This window comes from Schistocerca gregaria, chromosome X, assembly GCF_023897955.1.
Source record: "Schistocerca gregaria isolate iqSchGreg1 chromosome X, iqSchGreg1.2, whole genome shotgun sequence".
Classification (NCBI taxonomy): domain Eukaryota; kingdom Metazoa; phylum Arthropoda; class Insecta; order Orthoptera; family Acrididae; genus Schistocerca; species Schistocerca gregaria.
Window position 1 is genome coordinate 385,145,970 of NC_064931.1, and position 17,973 is coordinate 385,163,942.

The 17,973-nt window shown below is 41.1% G+C and overlaps 1 protein-coding gene across 1 annotated transcript in view; it reads right to left on the minus strand.

The window, feature by feature from the left end:
• Positions 1-17,973, minus strand: part of LOC126298076 (tachykinin-like peptides receptor 86C) — a 198,129-nt gene that overhangs the window by 10,996 nt on the left and 169,160 nt on the right. The window lies entirely within an intron of this gene.

Here is a 17,973-nt window from a genome sequence, read left to right on the forward strand (position 1 = left end):
TTGACTTACAACCAACTATCATTTTACAGCAAGATGGTGCACAAGCACATTGGGGACTGCATGTTCGTCGGTTCCTCAATGAAAAATTTTCAGGCAGATGGATTGGGAGGGATGGACCAATTCCTTGTTCACCGCGTTCGCCAGATATCACTCCCTTGGACTTTTTTTATGGGGGTATGTAAAAGATATCTGTATCAAACACAGATACGGGACATTTCTGACTTGAAGCACAGGATTCATAATGCCATTGCCACCACTGATGACGCTAAGCTACAGCGAACATGGCAAGAAAGTGATTACCGTCTTCATGTGCTTCGTGCAACTAAAGGCGCCCATATAGAGGTCTATTAAACACGGTCAAAAAAACTTTTATAAACTCTGATTACAATAAAAGAAATGTTGTTAAAATATTTCTGCAACTGTAGTCGTAATAAAATTTTGAGGTTGTAAAGGGACTTTATGGATACCCTGTAGATTCAACTTTTGAAAAAGATAAGAAATTGGAAGTATAGTGGAATGGTAAGGCTCTTGAGAGACGACAGTTGAAAATTTTTGAAAATTCGAATAAAAATTGTTTATTTCTTGTTTGCAAGAACAGCCCAATTTTTGAAAATCTTAGAATGAGGGGGATGTATAATATTTCTGGCTTTAGAGCCATAATATTTAGCTACTAGATGCTCTTTTTAGAGCAGTTGAGAAGGCAGCAGCAGCAAGATAACATGATGTGTTGTGAGGTATTGATGACAGAAGGTTAGTTCGGTACGGGTATCGTTAGAAAGACCGCTTAAATTATGGTTCTGCTCCGCGATTGGCTGCTGCATTCCGAAGCTGCGTGCCAAAACGATAATCGTATGTTATTAATATTAAACAAACTAAAGAGTGTATTTACTTGCATTTCATACTGAAGCATCTCCCAATCGCGTACTACCATACCATTATGTCAAAAGTATTAATAACTAGCAGAATAATAAACAACTTCGCTGATCTTCGGATAGCGCCTAACTTGGATGGCTGGCGAAGTGGTTGGGATCAGAGCTAAATCGGCAGTCTCGGAGGACAGACATGTTACCTGCTAAGGACGACATCAGTTAAGACTTTACAGTATAGTATGATTTGTAAATGTGAAAGCTGATTCTGCAGTCTCGGAGAACAGGTATGTTGTCTATTAGCAATTTCTAGCTATTTAGACACGTAATTGAGAACAGGGTGATAGTAATTACGGAAATACGCATTCATTATTTTGTTGAAGAGTGGAAACTATTTGTGACTCTAATGTGGAATGCAATTGTGCAGTTTCTCAATTTCTGCTAATAAAAAGCGAGTGGCATCCCGTATAAACAAACGAATTGGAATATTAATTATTTCTAAAATATTTCTTCCTCGCTAAGATTTTATTAAAGCCTGACGATAACGGATTCACGACCAAAGTGCTGTTTTCTGTGCAGGGGACAACAGCTATAGAAGACTGCAGGCTGGTGAACATTTATTAGAGCTTATGCATTCCACTCAGGGCGGTGGAAGCAAATAGGCACCTCGCGTGTACTGCAATCTTAGTACAAATGAGATCAGTGACGCATCATGTGTGATAACACAGAATAGGTATAAAGGAAAGAAATTTTCGAGGGAAAGGGTTTATCATACACACATACGTATATCTCCCTCTCTCTCTCGTTTTTCAACTTGACATGCATGGTAACCCCTGGCGGGAATTTCGAAATGGAAGGGCTTTGCAACTGTGAGATTAGATTTTATTATCGAGACAACTGTGATATACAACCGACCAGCGAACTGTGTAAGGACAGTGATCCGTGTGTAGAGTCAACGATCCGAGAACTGCATAATAACTATGATAAGTAGACTTGGGAATGTGTTTGAAATGGTTATGAATTTTAGTTGTAATATAATAATTGGTACCACAAAATCAAATTTTTTGTTACTATTAAAATGGTATCGAGGTGAATCAGAAACAGAAGCCCGCCAGGGTGGCTGAGCGGTTCTAGGCGCTACAGTCTGGAACCGCGAGACCGCTACGGTCGCAGGTTCGAATCCTGCCTCGGGCATGAATGTGTGTGATATCCTTAGGTTAGTTAGGTTTAAGTAGTTCTAAGTTATAGGGGGGTGATGACCTCAGATGTTAAGTACCATAGTGCTCAGAGCCACTTGAACCAGAAACAGAAGGTGCTGTAGTGCTACGGGAATAAAGTTAACGTTGACTGCGCGGTCCATGGGACTACGCTATTAATCATCGCTTCAACATTCTTCATGCTACGAGATGGTGCAGCGTGCAGAGTAGCGTGAGACAGCCACGGACAACAGGTGCGGCGACAGCAAACAGCGGTCCGTGCAGTTAGCAATACAGGGTGGTTTTGAAGTGCCAGCTTTAGCAAATCACAACGGCGTAGTTGCAGCCAGCGGTGCAGCCCATAACAACGAGAATCAGCGGCAGTGTGCCGACGAAGAAAAGTAGCGAAAGTGTTGCACTTACATATAGCAATCTAAGATTTGTAATTGGAAAATTAGTATTAGTAAAGTGTCAGAGGAAAGGGAAGTAAGTGACGGTACATAATTAGCTGACACTTCGCCAACTCAGGATGAGCAGGATATAAGGTCCATGCTAAAACTAATTTTGCAAGAACAAAAAGTAGCAAGAAAACAAAATAAGCAGGGGTTGAAAGAAGTTAAGATAAGAATAGCTAAACTTAATTCTAAGTTCGATACTTTGGAACAAGAGCTTACAAATGGTGAAGCTAAAACTGAGGAATGTTAGAAGAAAACACATGATGAAACAAAACAACGGGGTAAAAGAGGTTGACCATGAAATCAGAAAGTTAAATAAGGATTTGCAGGATCAAAATGGGGCAATACAAACAACAATTAATGACGCTAGTAATGTAAGATAGGAACAAAGCACAGCTACCAAAACAATTAGTGATAACTGTATACTTAGTCATAATATTTCAAATCTAGACTCCCCTTGTAAAGGTAATACAAGTGCGATTCAAAACGAATTAAGAGAAATAGAGCAAAAAGTGCTTCCTGTGATGCAAGACAAAATAGGAAATGAAGTTAAACAAGAGGTCGAAATTTGGTGTGATAAGAAAGAAAGGTTTTGTTCATGTAAATGACGTACAAATTCCACTATTTCTCTAGTAAGGGAACTGTACACCCAGTAGCCTTTCTAGACTATTTCAGGGCATTGTTCTTGAAAGCATGACTGAACAGCAAAAATTCAAATTCGTGACCAGTGAGTTAGAAGGAGAAGCAATATCATGGGAAACAAGGTCCAGTAACACAAGTGAAACATATAAAGAATTCGTGCAAGCATTCTTGAATCTATACTGGCCTTGCAGCACAGGAAACAGAGCGACAGGTGAAGTATTTGTGAGCGGAAGGTTCAGTGGTGAAAAAAGGGAGTGAAGTGTTAGTAGGTCCCGTACAGAAGTTGAATGGCGTTAAGATGTCAATAAATATAGACTTGATATCCAGCTTCTTTAAGTGGCAGCTAACAAAAATTGGTCAAATTTATACTGCATTCGTCCATAGGAGACGAAGCTATCAATTCAGTTCTAAGTAGCATCAGATGTGGGTAGATTACGTGCTTGAATCTGAAAAAGTTATGAATGAAGTGCTTCATTCTACCACGGAAATACCGCGACAACAATTGTTACGTGAAATGTCAAGCAGTGACAAGAAAAAATATTACCAATACTAACATCAGGGGGCAATAACGCTCTTTAGATTGCTAGGTAATAGACGATTACCAGGTGCCAGAGTTAACTGACAGCATACTTCATTTTCTTTTCCTGCTGTTAGTTCTTATTCAGAATTACATCTGTCATCTTTAACATTCTTCCCTTGTCAAAATTAAGATGATCAAATTTTCTTACATTGAATGTGACAACAAAGAAACAAGATGATAAAAACAAAGTAATCCAGCAAAATAAATAGCTGCATAGCATGGGTGAAAAACAGACATTTGATGGAATATATGTGGAGAAGCCAGAATATACGAAGTATAGACTACAGATACACCAACGAGAGGACACAATATATAGTTTTAACAAGACACCAGCACCAGATTGTTTGACAAAACAAAAACATACTATAAAGTATGTAGTGGAACAACTTTTTAATATTCACAACAACGATACATAAACCTTAATGCCTGAAAATATTTTAAGAATAGGAAAGCAAGACGAGGCCTATTACACAGAACACAAATGAAATAAACGCATAAAAATAAGCTAAAGGCTGCAGAAGAAAAGGATGACGCTAAACCAGGTACGTGAATATAACAATCTGTAATACAAGTAAATCTGGTGGCAAAATTAATGGAAATAACTGTTATCTTGAGATAAAGTACAGATTGTGTCAATACAGACATATCGTTACTTTTTAGCATGATTTGAAACGGCGAATTGGTCTCCGCTGTAACGAATTATGATACACTGATAGGTTAGGACGGTCGTGCCAAAGACATTTATGGTAAATGGAAACTTATCGTTACTAGGCGACAAAAAAGTCGGCCTATTATTTACATAGAGAGAGAAAGGAGAAGTACGGTTATTAGGTGACAGGAAAGTTGGCCAGTCATTAATGAAGACTGAGGGTGGAAAGGCAACAGGCGACGTGTAAGTCGGCCATTGCGTAGTATTTACGGGCGAAGTGGTTTCCCCTGACTATTTTATGAAGTACAAGGGAGAAGACATATTGTCGATATAGGACACAACACAGACATGGAAATTTCATAAAAGACATAAACGTAGTAAATAAGGATTACATGAAAGGCCACGTAATATGAAGGATAGAGAGTAAGGCCGTACACTGGTTTTAAATATGAGAGGATTGTGGAATAAAGGTCTAGCTAAGCATAAGGCATTCAGGCCCTACATATTATAAAGTCACATAATGCTCGTATAGTCAGTAGAAAATAAACAGCCATTACTTGAATACAGTTACACTAGTACGGTTGGTAGCAACAATGACACTCAATTATTGAAGGAGTGATAACCTCATACCATGGAATGAAGCGGCGATTTGGTAAATGAGTGTTTGTGCATTAAACTTCAATAAAGATTCTAAAAGGTTCCCTCAATGTATCTGTGAATCACAACGGTAAGCCTCCGTAGGTAAGATTTAAAGAGCAGAGTAGGTGACAGCGGCTTAGTCGTTAGCGAAGCACATCGGTAGTAACAGATGGTGCGAGCAAGCACAGAGCTCTTAAAGAGTGTGAATTGCAATTTCCCAGTTGTAAGTAGCTAAAGCTGTGACCAAAACAAAAATATTTATGAACTACTGTCGTAGGACGATGTAAACAGCGACATTGTTTATAACCAGCCAAAATCAAAACAAAACATTACATGTTATTTATTTATTCTGTAATAGTGTATGAAAACACGTTTATTTAAAATTTATTTAAAATTATTAGCAGTCTAATTTAAGGCTTGTTGTATTGTTTCATGAAGTTGTACTGGAGCTGCATACTGTGATTGGAGATGGCAGAATGGACAGACAGATAATGAACGCAACACCACTTTGCATAGTCTGGAGTTTCACAAGGCAAGGCCACATCATGGACAACAGAATCATCAGTATGGGTTGCTGTTATGGGCTACTTGCTTATGTTCTGGTAAAAACGTGTGAGCGTAATTTTCTTCCGTCTCCACGTATTTGTGAAATGTAGAGGTGTTGTGTGTCTTTCATTTGTAACCATGTGAAGTGGAAGTCTTTACGACGCATTCAAATATCAATAAGTGTACAGCGGCATGGTGCCAACATAATAGTGAGGAAAAGTGTAAAATGTAAATAATGTTTCATCGAAATGAAAGGTCGGCAATGCGCCGATAGCAGTGCTATAGCTGTTTAACGTCTTACGAGAAATACTTTGTCGAATTTAATGGACGGCAATGTACCGTTAGTAGTTCACTGCCGTGCAAAATTTTGTGATTGAAACTTGGTTAGGAGACAGTGATGTACTATAGAGTATTCTAGCAGAAATCGTACGCTGTAGGTTTACGAAAGACTACAAACAACATCAAGGTGCAGACTAATGATACTTTGAAAATCTTTACTGTTAAAGCAATAATGTAATTAGTACTGAAAGTGTAACTAAAGATTAATGATTTTGAGATATAAGGTTGTGTACAAAATTATTGAAGGTAATAATCAGATTTTTCTAATCACGGAGTATTTAAGTCTATCATTGCACAGTTAAATTAATAATCTGACAGTGAAAGTTTTAAAAGTAGATTCGACTTTTGAAAAACATAAGAAATTACAAGTATACTGAAATGGTAAGGCTATTCAGAGATGATATCTGAAATATTTATAAAAATTCGAATAAAAATTGTTTATTTCTAAATCTGATTGTTGCTTGCAAGAACATCCCAATTTTTGGAAATGTCAGATGAAGCGGGATGTGTAATATTTCTGGCTTTAGAGCCATGATATTTAGCTGCTAGAAGCTCTTTTTAGAGCAGTTGAGAAGGCAGCAGCAGCAGCAAGATGACAATGTATTGTGAGATACCGATGACAGATGATTAGCCCGGTACGGGTATCGTGAGAAAGACCGCCTAAATTGTGGTTATTTTCCGCGATTGGCTGCAGCATTCCGAAGCTGCGTGCCAAAATGATAATCGTATGTTATTAATATTAAACAAACTAAAGATTGTATTTACTTGTATTTCACACTAAGGCATCTCTCAATACCGTGCTAGCATACTATTATGTCAAAAGTATTAATAACTAGCAGAATAATAAACAACTGCTAAAAGTAAAGGCAGACGAAGCCCTTCAGTGATCTTCGGATAGCACCTAACTTGGATGGCTGGGAAAGTGGTTGGGATCAGAGCTAAATCGGCAGTCTCGGAGGACAAATATGTTGCCTGCTGCGGACGGCACCAGTTAAGACTTTATAGTAGTGTATTATTTGTAAATGTGAGGGTTGATTCTGCAGCCTCGGAGGGCAGACATGTTTTCTGAGCGTTCGGCGTCAGTTGAAACTCTGTTAGCAATTTCTGGCTATTTGGACACGTAATTGAGAACAATGTGATAGTAATGACGGAAATACGCATTCATTATTTTGTTGAAAAATGGAAACTATTTGTGACTCTAAAGTGGAATGTAACTGTGCAGTTTCTCATGTTCTGCTAATGAATAGCGAGAGGCATCCCGTATAAGCAAACGAATTGGAAATTTAATTATTTCTAAAATATTGGTACCTCGCTAAGAGTTTATTAAAGTCTAAAGAAAACCGATTCACGACCAACGTGCGGCTTTCTGAGGAGGGGACAACAGATGTAAAAGACTGCAGGTTAGTGAACAATTATTAGAACTTATGCATTCCACTCAGGGCGGTGGAAGCAAATAGGCACCTCACGTGTACTGCAATCTTAGTACAAATGAGATCAGTGACACGTCATCTGTAGTAACACAGAGGAGGTATGAAAAAAATTTAAATTTGTAGTAGGATCCTGTGGGACCACACTGTTGATTTCATCGGTCTCTATTCTTACACACTACGGAATCTAACTTAAACTAACTTACGCTAAGGAGAACACACACACCCATGGCAGCGGGGAGACTCGAACCTCCGACGAAACGTACAAGGCGCCCTAGACCGAGTGGCTACCCCGAGCGGCAGGAGGTACGAAGGAGAGAAATTTTGGAGGGAAGATGTTTAACATACACACGTATATGTATCTCCATTTCCCCTCACTCTCTCGTTTTTCAGCTTTTCGTGATAGGAGAAAGGTCTGTGTTGACCATTAATGAATGGCCAGAGAACGAAGGCAGTTGCCATGCAACGATGTGTCCGGCGGGGCCGCCTGCCGTCTACGTTTTTCTTTGTGATTGCGATTGACTCTCTGGTACGAGCCATAGGCCACTTGGTGGGTGGAGTGAGGACACAGCACGCCATCATGATGTGTATAGTCTAACCCGATGATATGGACGTCTTCATCGAACAAGCCAATGACACTGATTTAATTCGTCAATTGCTCAGTATGAACTCGCCTCGGGTGCGACACTCAGTCGCCGTAAAATCGTCCTTCTCCCAACTGACCAGCATGGAACTGACGTCGGTCGACCCTGATACGCGATAATGGTGTTTGATGTCACTGCATGCCCGCAACATATGCAGGAACGAACCTGGCTTCGAACCCTTGTCACTATAAAGCGTCTTTACGGAATCCATGCAAGTGGGCGGCTTAACCTGCATCAAAAATTCATACCTTCATCCTGTACAAGGCCTAGTACGTTGCTGAAGCCACAAGTGCACCAAAGCATCTCGGCGGGTCAGTCTAGCAAGTTGTGTATTGGCAGGTATGAAGACACGAGATTTTTAAAGCCAGTACAGTGAATTGAGCGCTGGACATGTCACCTGGAAGCCTTTGTTTGGTCGACTTCGAATGCAAGTGTGCGGAGCTGTTGGTCCACCGTACAAACACCTTGCAGGTAAGCAGCCCGGATGAATAGACGGCGCACTTCTGGTAATCTATCGGCCGCAGTCCAAGTAGGCCCCGATGGCGGTGCTGGGGATTCCGTACCAGATTCCTTTTCAATGAGAGTACTTTCTCGGCAGGAGTTGAGTTTAAAATACGGCCACGGATATGCCATACTCGAACAACCACAGGTCGACAAGCTGCAAGTTCGGATAGCTACAAGGAACTGGCAACAGGTGTGTAATAATAACAATCACCCAGTGCTGCCACAAGATTTTCGAACGAGTAAATAATACAATACCAACGAACCAGCGACTCGTGGAAATCAATCTACGTGCTTCAGCTACTTGTGGAAGGTGTGATGAACCCCACACATTAGAACATCGATTACGGTGTCGCTCTGTATAAGTAGTGTGGGCACTCTGTCAAATCATGGTAGCATTCGTTAACAAGACCACTCCTGCAAAAATGACAGGTTCAGTGTTTTCCTGTTAACTTAAACCCTTTCTAAAGGCGAGGCATAACACGATAGTGTAGCTCCTCGGCCTCATGGTCTATGCTGTCATATACGTTCAATTTTGTGGTGCGATTTCTTAATTGGCTTGTTTATGGCAACACTACTTGAAAGTTAAAAAAATCTGACAAACATTGAGAATTCTTTCCCAACATTTTGTCGGCTGCCCTGTAGCATTGTTATGAGCAAGTTCTTCGTACTTCATCATAGAATCAGTTTTCAGGGATGGAATCCAATAGATTTATCTTTGAAAAGTATTCGTTAAAGCAGATGAGTACCAATAAATTTATCTTTGAAAAGTATTCGTTAATGCAGATGAGTGCGAAAAACAAACTTATAATGTCCGAGTACAGCATTAGCTGTGTGTTACTTGACAAACACGTCGATTAAATATGTAGGCGTAACGTTGCAAAGCAAAATGAAATGGTAAGCATGTAAGGATTGTGGTAGAGAAGACAAATGGTCGACTTCGGTTTATTGGAAAAATTTTAGAAAAGTGTTGCTCATCTGTAAAGGAGACAATATATAGGACACAAGTGCGACCCATTTATGAGTACTGTTCGAGTGTTTGGGGTCCGCACCAGGTCGGATTAAAGTAAGACATCAACGAATTTCAGAGGTTGGCTGCTAGATTTGTTACGGGTTAGTTAGAACAATACGCAAGTATTACGGGGATACTTCTGGAAGCCAAATGGGAATTACTGAAGGGAAAGCGACGTTCTTTTTGAGGAGCACTGATTAGAAAATTTAGAGAACCGGCATTTGGGGATGACTGCAGAACGACTCTACTGCCGCCAACGTACATTTCGCGTAAGGACCAAGAAGATAAGATCAGAGAGATAAGTGCTCGTATGGAGGCATATAGATAGTCGTTTTTCCTTCGCTGTATTTACGAGTGGAACAGAAAACAAAATGACTAGTTGTGGTACACGCTACCCTCCGCCACGCACCATAAGCGGGTTCGCGGAGCAGGTATGTAGATGTAGACGTAGATGAACGCGGGTGTTCTTTTGAGGGTATCATTCACTTACGTCATGTTGTGGGCTGGTTGGCTCTGGCTGCAGATTTGTGTGTGTGCAGGAAGCTGTTCATCGAGCCCAGAGTCCATGATGCCTTCCATACAGTACCTCAACTGCAGTGGACCAGGTGCCAATCAGTGGACAGTGGGTAGCTACATCGTCGTCGCTGGTATGCTGAGGCAGTGCCACATCACCTTGTCAGCTTGGTGACGTAAGGGCAATCTAGACGGCACTCCGTGACACTGGGGTGAAGTGTGGTGGCTCCACGGCGAACGCAGGAGCCTTGGTGGCTGACATTTTGTTTCGGATGATGACTCCCACTGGTCAATCTTGCCTCGGCGGATCAAGTTCGAGGCCTGGAATCATCAGAACTCAATTATTGGCTTCACCTAGTTGCTGATACTGTTCGAGGAGGTTGGTATAGCTTAAACATACATTCAGCCAATGGCTGACGTGGAGACTGTGCCAGCTAATGCACGATGCCAATGGAATGATGCAACCTGTTAAGCTGGGATCATTTACACTTCCTCTGGCTGGGAGTATTACAAGAGATGGTAGGGTCCCGTCATATACTCTGCTGTGGAAACCTCGCTTTGTGCTACTGCATGTAGCATCACAGTCAGCCACTATATGGCAGAAAGCTACATTATGGGGTGCTACCCCAGCACTGTTGCAACACCCAGCTGCAGTATTAAGTTGGAGGTCGTGCATTGGTCACTACTCCTTCCTGTACAATGTCCGCGACTAGCAGGTAGTCTGTTCCAAGGCCTCCAGAGCTCCTTCTTCTGAGACTGCTTGCGGGCCTTGCTAGTACATCGTATGTTATAGACACTGTACTGATTACAAACCATTTATTGACAGGTTAAATGTTAGCAGGCGCCACCAGGAGCACCATCATCGCTCATAGGCGATGCCCGTAGCAGCAAGAGCGGTACTGCAATCGAGGGAACTATCTTACATTTGCGGGTTACACGGATATTCCTTCATATGCTGTGTACTTAAGTGGCGGCTCAACCTGCAGAAGGCAGCTCTTCGCTCAACTTCGGGGCCTTCCACACAACCTTTCCACCGAGTCTGCACTGCTCTGCGCCTTGAGACTGCTCCAGCAGCCGGGGTGACACTCCAGCTTAAGTGGCCATAAATCTTTCTTATAGCTCCCACTTCCTCCGATCCTGGCCTCCCCAGGACTCTGTGCCACTGTATCGGTGGAACGTTGACCGTCTACTTGTGCTCATGAGATGACTGGACCAACGTTACTGTAGACTCTTATTCTGTTACTCATATCTGATCATGGACGATCATTTCAGCTGTTACTCAAACTCTGTCTTATGTGGAACTTCACTTCTGTTGTGATGCTGTAACAAAAATACACTTATTTGCAATCTGAGCTCATCAGTCATAAATTATGTGCATGAAGTTTACAATAAAGGATATACGAGGTGGCTACCTTCATATTTCTTGGCTGGTTGCGAAGTAATGCCTGATTCTCTGGCTACAACAACTGTGTCCCACCTGTTACTGAAACCTTAGTCTGTCCATTCTTTTTGTAGTTTGGCGAAGTCTTCTTTTATCATTTGTTTAAATGACACCAACCTATGCTGAAATTTAGAATTCTGTACAGTTCAGCTACAATGGGATATTTCCAAGTTCCTCGAATTTCAGTAGTTTTGTTACTTCTCCAGGCGTGGATGTTTCAATTAACAAAGTAGTACTCCGGAATGTCTTAAATTATTTTAGGCCTCTTGTAATACAGTCTAGAACTTTTCGCATATAGAATGAGATACCACGCCTTTCAATAAGCCCAAAAACATTTAGACTGTCCTGGTCCTGTTACAATAACTGATTCTTACTTTGTAGCAGGGTGCTCAGGTGGCCTACACTCTCGAGGCCTTTCATTGTTTTGAATGTTAGTGTCTGGTCCACCCAATGCACTGGGACTGATATGATGAAAACATATATGCTCAGTAGAAATCCAACAAGTAGCTATGGAACTAAGAGCCCAATCAGGATGGACAAGACGTATACAACTGAAGTGCGGTAGGAGACCGAGAGATTACAACCTAACGACTGTTTCGCAACAGCCATTTGCCCCACTGTCGCGCAGCACACGTTGAGGGTGAGTTTTTTTTATGTGTAGCGGACTATGCTCTCATCACGATCCATCTGTTAAGCAACGTACCACCGCCATGCCGAACGGTGGTCGCTGAACCGTGCCCAGAGCTTACGATTACAGAGGACTGGCGGTGCTCACCTTTGGTTCGTCAAACCTGCATCCAGCGAATGAAGACTGAGCTGCCTGAGGTGCTTGCTATTTGGAACTACACAGGAACCACGTGTGGCTTATCGAGTATCACGGACGCGTTCAAAATTAATCTCTCTTCCGCCCTACTTCTCATTCACTACTGCCATCTCTCGCCTCGTAATTCAGTCGCGTAAAAGCACCTGTCAGACTGAAATGCGGATTGTATAATTACTTATCTAATAACTCACCTCAAGAGCTTGGAAAATACGGATTACAACACCAATAGAGATAGCAAGTAGCGTATTATATTACGCTCCAGTGGTCAGATCTGTGAAGTTTGATGAGTAACAGTCGAACTGCTGCAGGGGCCATATTATGGTAACTGTACAGTAACTGTGTCTCATTACCTTGTTTCACTGGCCATAGCAAGGCTCGCAGTACGTTCAAAAATAATTTCACGGGTGTAGGAATGTAAGAAGATAATCTGGATTTGATGAATAATGTTGCCTTCACCGACGGTGACGTAATTATGTCGCATACTTAATTGGTGCGTGCCGCACCTCGCCTGGAGCACTTGGACGGCGCAAGGAGACGCTTCTTCTTAGCGCATGCAGAGGAATTGAACATTTGGGCTCGCTCTGTATTATTGTTACTGCATGCCTCAAATAACTTTAACTTTCGCCATCTACCACTACTGCATTTGGCATTTGGAAAATTTCCACCTTTTCTGGAGGACCCCATTTAACCCGTGTACTGCAATAAACGCAGATTCTGATTCTAGATATGACTGTCAATCACCTCTGACACAACCACCTACTCATATTTTATTCGGTATTCAGTACAACCCGCTTGCAAGCTAACGTTCATCTAAACGTTGTCAAAAGATGTGCTCCTACTCCTCACGGCCTCCAGCAGCTGCTGTTGTGGATAATTGTATGCAAAACCCACTATTATCAAAAATAATTATCACTCACTGATTCCCATGGAATCAGTAAATGAGAAGATTCAGTAAGAAATTCCATGCACGCATGTCCGAAGGAATAATAAAATGTTCAGCCACTGCAATATCGTAATTTTCTGCCAACATCGGGCAGCTACTCTCAATTAAAATGCCCTCCCCTATATGGGAATTACATAATGCGTGTATGAGATGTTGTGACGCAGGAACGACGAAATACGGAAGTTTCCGTGTGGCCGTGTGTTATGTATGGATACCCAAGCACTTAAGGCGACCACTCGCGTAATGCGGAAAAACCATGTTCGAGTCCCGGTCCACCACAAATTTTCATTGTCGTTATCCCCTTATACAATTGATGGTTGTTCGTATTCGCAGTTCCAAATTTAGCAGTTGTGAACTCCTCAAAATGTAAAAATGTTATTTCATTAATTATTTCAGGACCATTCAGGTAATACTTCGATTATGAATGTACACGTTCGAAACTAACGCGAATAACCCAAATTCTCAGTGTAACTGATACGCGAAAGGAAAGGAATAACAAAATCACGTTTTTGATCTCTTGCTCCTAGTCGCGTTTGCATACACACTCACTCTCAAGCGTTCAAGCATGAAGACTGGTAACACAGTCACTGTCATAAGATGTACTATTAAAATAACAGTGCAAGAGCAGAGAAGGCACAAAACAGTGAGTTCGGATATGTTGGTTGACTGGTCACATACATAACTATATGAACCTGTAACACTATTATTCAGTCAGTAACATAATTTACAATTTTTTTGTTGCCTTTAACGCTTGTCATAATATAACCATGATATGCAAAGACGATATGGAAAGTGTGATATATGTGATGTTGGAATGCTTTACTAATGTGTGTTTGCAACTTATGTAAAGAAATGTGTAAAATATATAAAATTTACAAAATAATATTTTGTCGTGGATTAATCAAATGAAAATGATCGTGTGTGTAATTTTATATATTTGTGCAAGGTGCCATTTGTATAAAATGGTACAGGCTTAGGGACAATGTGTAGGTTATGTGTTATGCAAAAGATGGAATGCCTTTGTACCGCACGGAAATTACTGTGGGAAGCTTAAAGGGTGGCTTCGGTTTTTTTGCGCGCTACCTGTAGAGTGAGCGGTTACAAAAGGACACAGTCTGTAGGCAGCAGTGAAAGAGGCAACATTCGGACGGAGTAGGCGATGCCTTGCCTGTAAACTGTTGCACAATAGCCTCGGATGACGAACGCTGAGTTATTACGACTTTGGTACAAGTAGTTGTGCTGTGCTACGGACGTTAAAACGACGCCAAGAAGATTTAATTAGTTCATACTTCAAGAACCTTGTTTCCCATTCCACGATAGTGTAGCCGCCATCACTATCCGCTACACCCAACGACTACAGCCAACAGACTACGAACTGTATAATTAGAATTTCAGAAGTTTGAACCATTAATTTAAATTAACTTTTTTTGAATAATTATTGTGGTAAACATAAAATATGATTCACACTATATTATCCCTAATCATTCGCCTACACGGAATACATTCCTGGTGTTTGATTATTTCGAGTAAACCTGTTATTAAAACATTTGATGTGCTTTATTCGGTATCTACAAGCACCAGTTTTCATCTTTGAATAAATGTCTGAAAATAGTTGGTATGGGCTTATTTTTAAAGTGCAGGTAAAAGTACTGCATAATTTACGTAGTAGAAGTGTTGAAGCGAAATTTTCCTTAAGGACTAAAGTATATGTTTTCACACAAATTTAACGATTTTAATATTCTTACTCTCTTTGTGGTAATAAGTAAAGTGAAAGTGAGTATCCGCGTGGGATTAGCCGATCGGTCTTAGGTGCTGCAGTCATGAACTGTGCGGCTGGTCCCGGCGGAGGTTCGAGTCCTCCCTCGGGCATGGATGTGTGTGTTTGTCCTTAGGATAATTTATGTTAAGTAGTGTGTAAGCTTAGGGACTGATGATCTTAGCAGTTAATCAGATAAGATTTCACACACATTTGAACATTTTTTTGAAAGTGAGTAAATAAGTTTTGCTTAAAAGATGAACTTAGCATACATAAATACTGAGGTTTTGCAATCTAAATTTTCAATAAAAGCAAGATAATAATCTTTCAGTTATAAATGAAATTCGTTAAAGTACAAAAAGCCATAAAAAGAAAACTGCTTATGTGGCTCGGTAGCACCGAAGTAGGTTTGCATAAAAACACTGAATGACAGTATAGTCACCAAACCCTACCTTTGGCTTTTGACTGATCATTTGTTAAGCGAAAGTTATAAACAACGTGTCTTAATAAATTCAAATGTGTGTATTACACTATTAGAATAATTTAATTTGTTGGTTATACAAAATGCAAACATAGACGTTTCCTTTGCCATATTTTTTTAGCACATACTGATCATTAAAAATTCGTGGTCTTTCGAGATCAAAACTATATATTCCTGTGTCTTTCTCAGAACCATATCAGGAAAAGTTATGTTTATTTGTGAAGTTATGTTTAGGAAAAGCAGGAAACTAGGCTAAATTTACTTCTTCTGCTATTCTGAAACTTAACCATTTCTGTACCTAGATAGGCTGGCGACAGTAAATCCATTAACCAAAGCACTTATTAAACTTGTTATAGAAAGGTCCTAAATTCAGTATTATTCCAGTTTTGCTGCGTTTCTTTCTAACGGTTAGAAAACTAATAGTCTGATTTCCGTATCCATTAGTTATACATCACGGTCAAATCCTGGAAAAGGGGTAACATTATACGACAGTTGTGGAAAGTAGGCACATGTATACTATATGCACAATTCCGCGTATATGAGTGTTGTACGTGGATTTTCCCGTGACATGACTATTTATTTTGTTGGGGTGTAATGTTATAAGCCTTGCACCCTCTCTGCAAACATTAAAATTTCCTTTCCACCAGTTTAGGGAGAAGGTCAGACACAACATGAAATTTAAAAACACTAACGACATTCATCTCATCGTCACGTAAAACTCGGAGCAGGACTGCCAATAAACTGGCGTCAACCTTCTCGACGTGTTACAAATACAAGGTGTCCCATGAGGAAAGCTCACCATTCAGACATATGACAGGAACGATCATTTGAAGCAAAACACTTCATGTGGCCGTATACTGAGGTGACAGAAGTCATGGAATACACCCTGATGTCATATCGGAACTCCTTTGGCCCGCTAGTGTAGCAGCTCGACGTGGTATGGTCTCAACATGTCGTTGGAGTCCCCTGCTAAAATACTGAGCCATGCTTCCCCTACAGTCGTCCGTAATTGCGAAGATGATGCAGGATCCCTTGCATGAAATGACCTCTCTATTATGTTCCTTAAATTTTCGAAGGGATACATATAGGACCATCTGTGTGGCCAAATCTTATGCTCGAGTAATCCAGAACGTTCTTCAAATCAATGGCGAACAAATGTAGCCCAGAGAAATGACACGTTGTCATCCATAAAAATTCCAGCGCTATTGGGGAACATGAAGTCTATGAATGGCCGCAGATGGTCTCCAGGTAGCCGAACATGACTAGGACCCAGTGCACTCCATGTAAACACAGCTCACATTATTATGGAGCCTCCACCAGTTTGCACAGTACCTTGTTGTCAACTAAGATCCATGGCTTCGTGGGGTCTGCACCGCTCTCAAACTCCCTATCAACTCTTACCAACAGAAATCGGGACTCTTCTGAGCATGTCACGGTCTTCCACGCGTCTAGTGTCCAAACAATATGATTGCGAGCCCAGGAGACTCGCTGCAAGCGATTCGTGCTGTTAGCAAAGTCACTCGCGTCGGACGTTTGCTGCCATAGCCCATTAACCCCAGATTTCACCGCACCGTCACAACGGATACGTTAGTCGTATGTCCCACAGTGATTTCTGCTGTTATTTTAAGTATTGTTGCTAATCCGTTAGCACTGACAACTCTACGCAAACGCAGCTGCTCTCGGGCGTTAAGTGTAGGCCGTCGGCCACTGCACTGTTCGCGGTAAAAGATAATATCTGAAATCCGGTATTCTCGGCACACTCTTGACACTGTGGATCTCGGAATATCGAATTCCCTAACGATTTCAGAAATGGAATGGAATAAATAGGCTATGCGTCCAACACCAACTACCATTCCGAGTTCAGAGTCCGTTAATTCAGTTCGTGCGGCCATAATCACGTCGGAAACCTTACCGTCAAATGAATCAGTAGAGTACAAATGGCAGCTCTGTCAATGCAATGCTAATTTGGACTTTATGTACGCGATGCTACCGCTATCTGTGTGTGTGTATGTGTGCATATCGCTATCCCATGCCTTCTGTCACTTCGGTGTACGCCGTGTTACGAATGCTTTGCAAGACAGAACACATTTTAAGCAGATTGTTACTCATTTTCTGTAATATTCAGTACAGTGTCAGTGTCGGGTTTGCTCATGGATACATGTACAACAATTAGTAAACATTATAAGATGCGGTTTACAAAGTGTCAATTGAAAAATCCGAATTTTTACACATTCACCTCTATGCATTATCGTACAAGCACATTATAGCTGTTGTACAGTTCACAATAAACATTCAAATATCCCATTATCAACTTCAATGTATTTGAGCAGTATTGGGAGAACGTCTTGCTTGTGTCTGTGTCTCTGTACGCTCCGTAATGAGAGTAACAGCGTCCATGATGCCGCCAAGCATTCCATATCGCGTATTCACCTTTCGTTTGTATACCTCAGATTTCATCCACTTCCAGAAAAAAATCTAACGGCGTAAGGTGTGGCGATCTTAGTGTCCAGTTAATTCTAT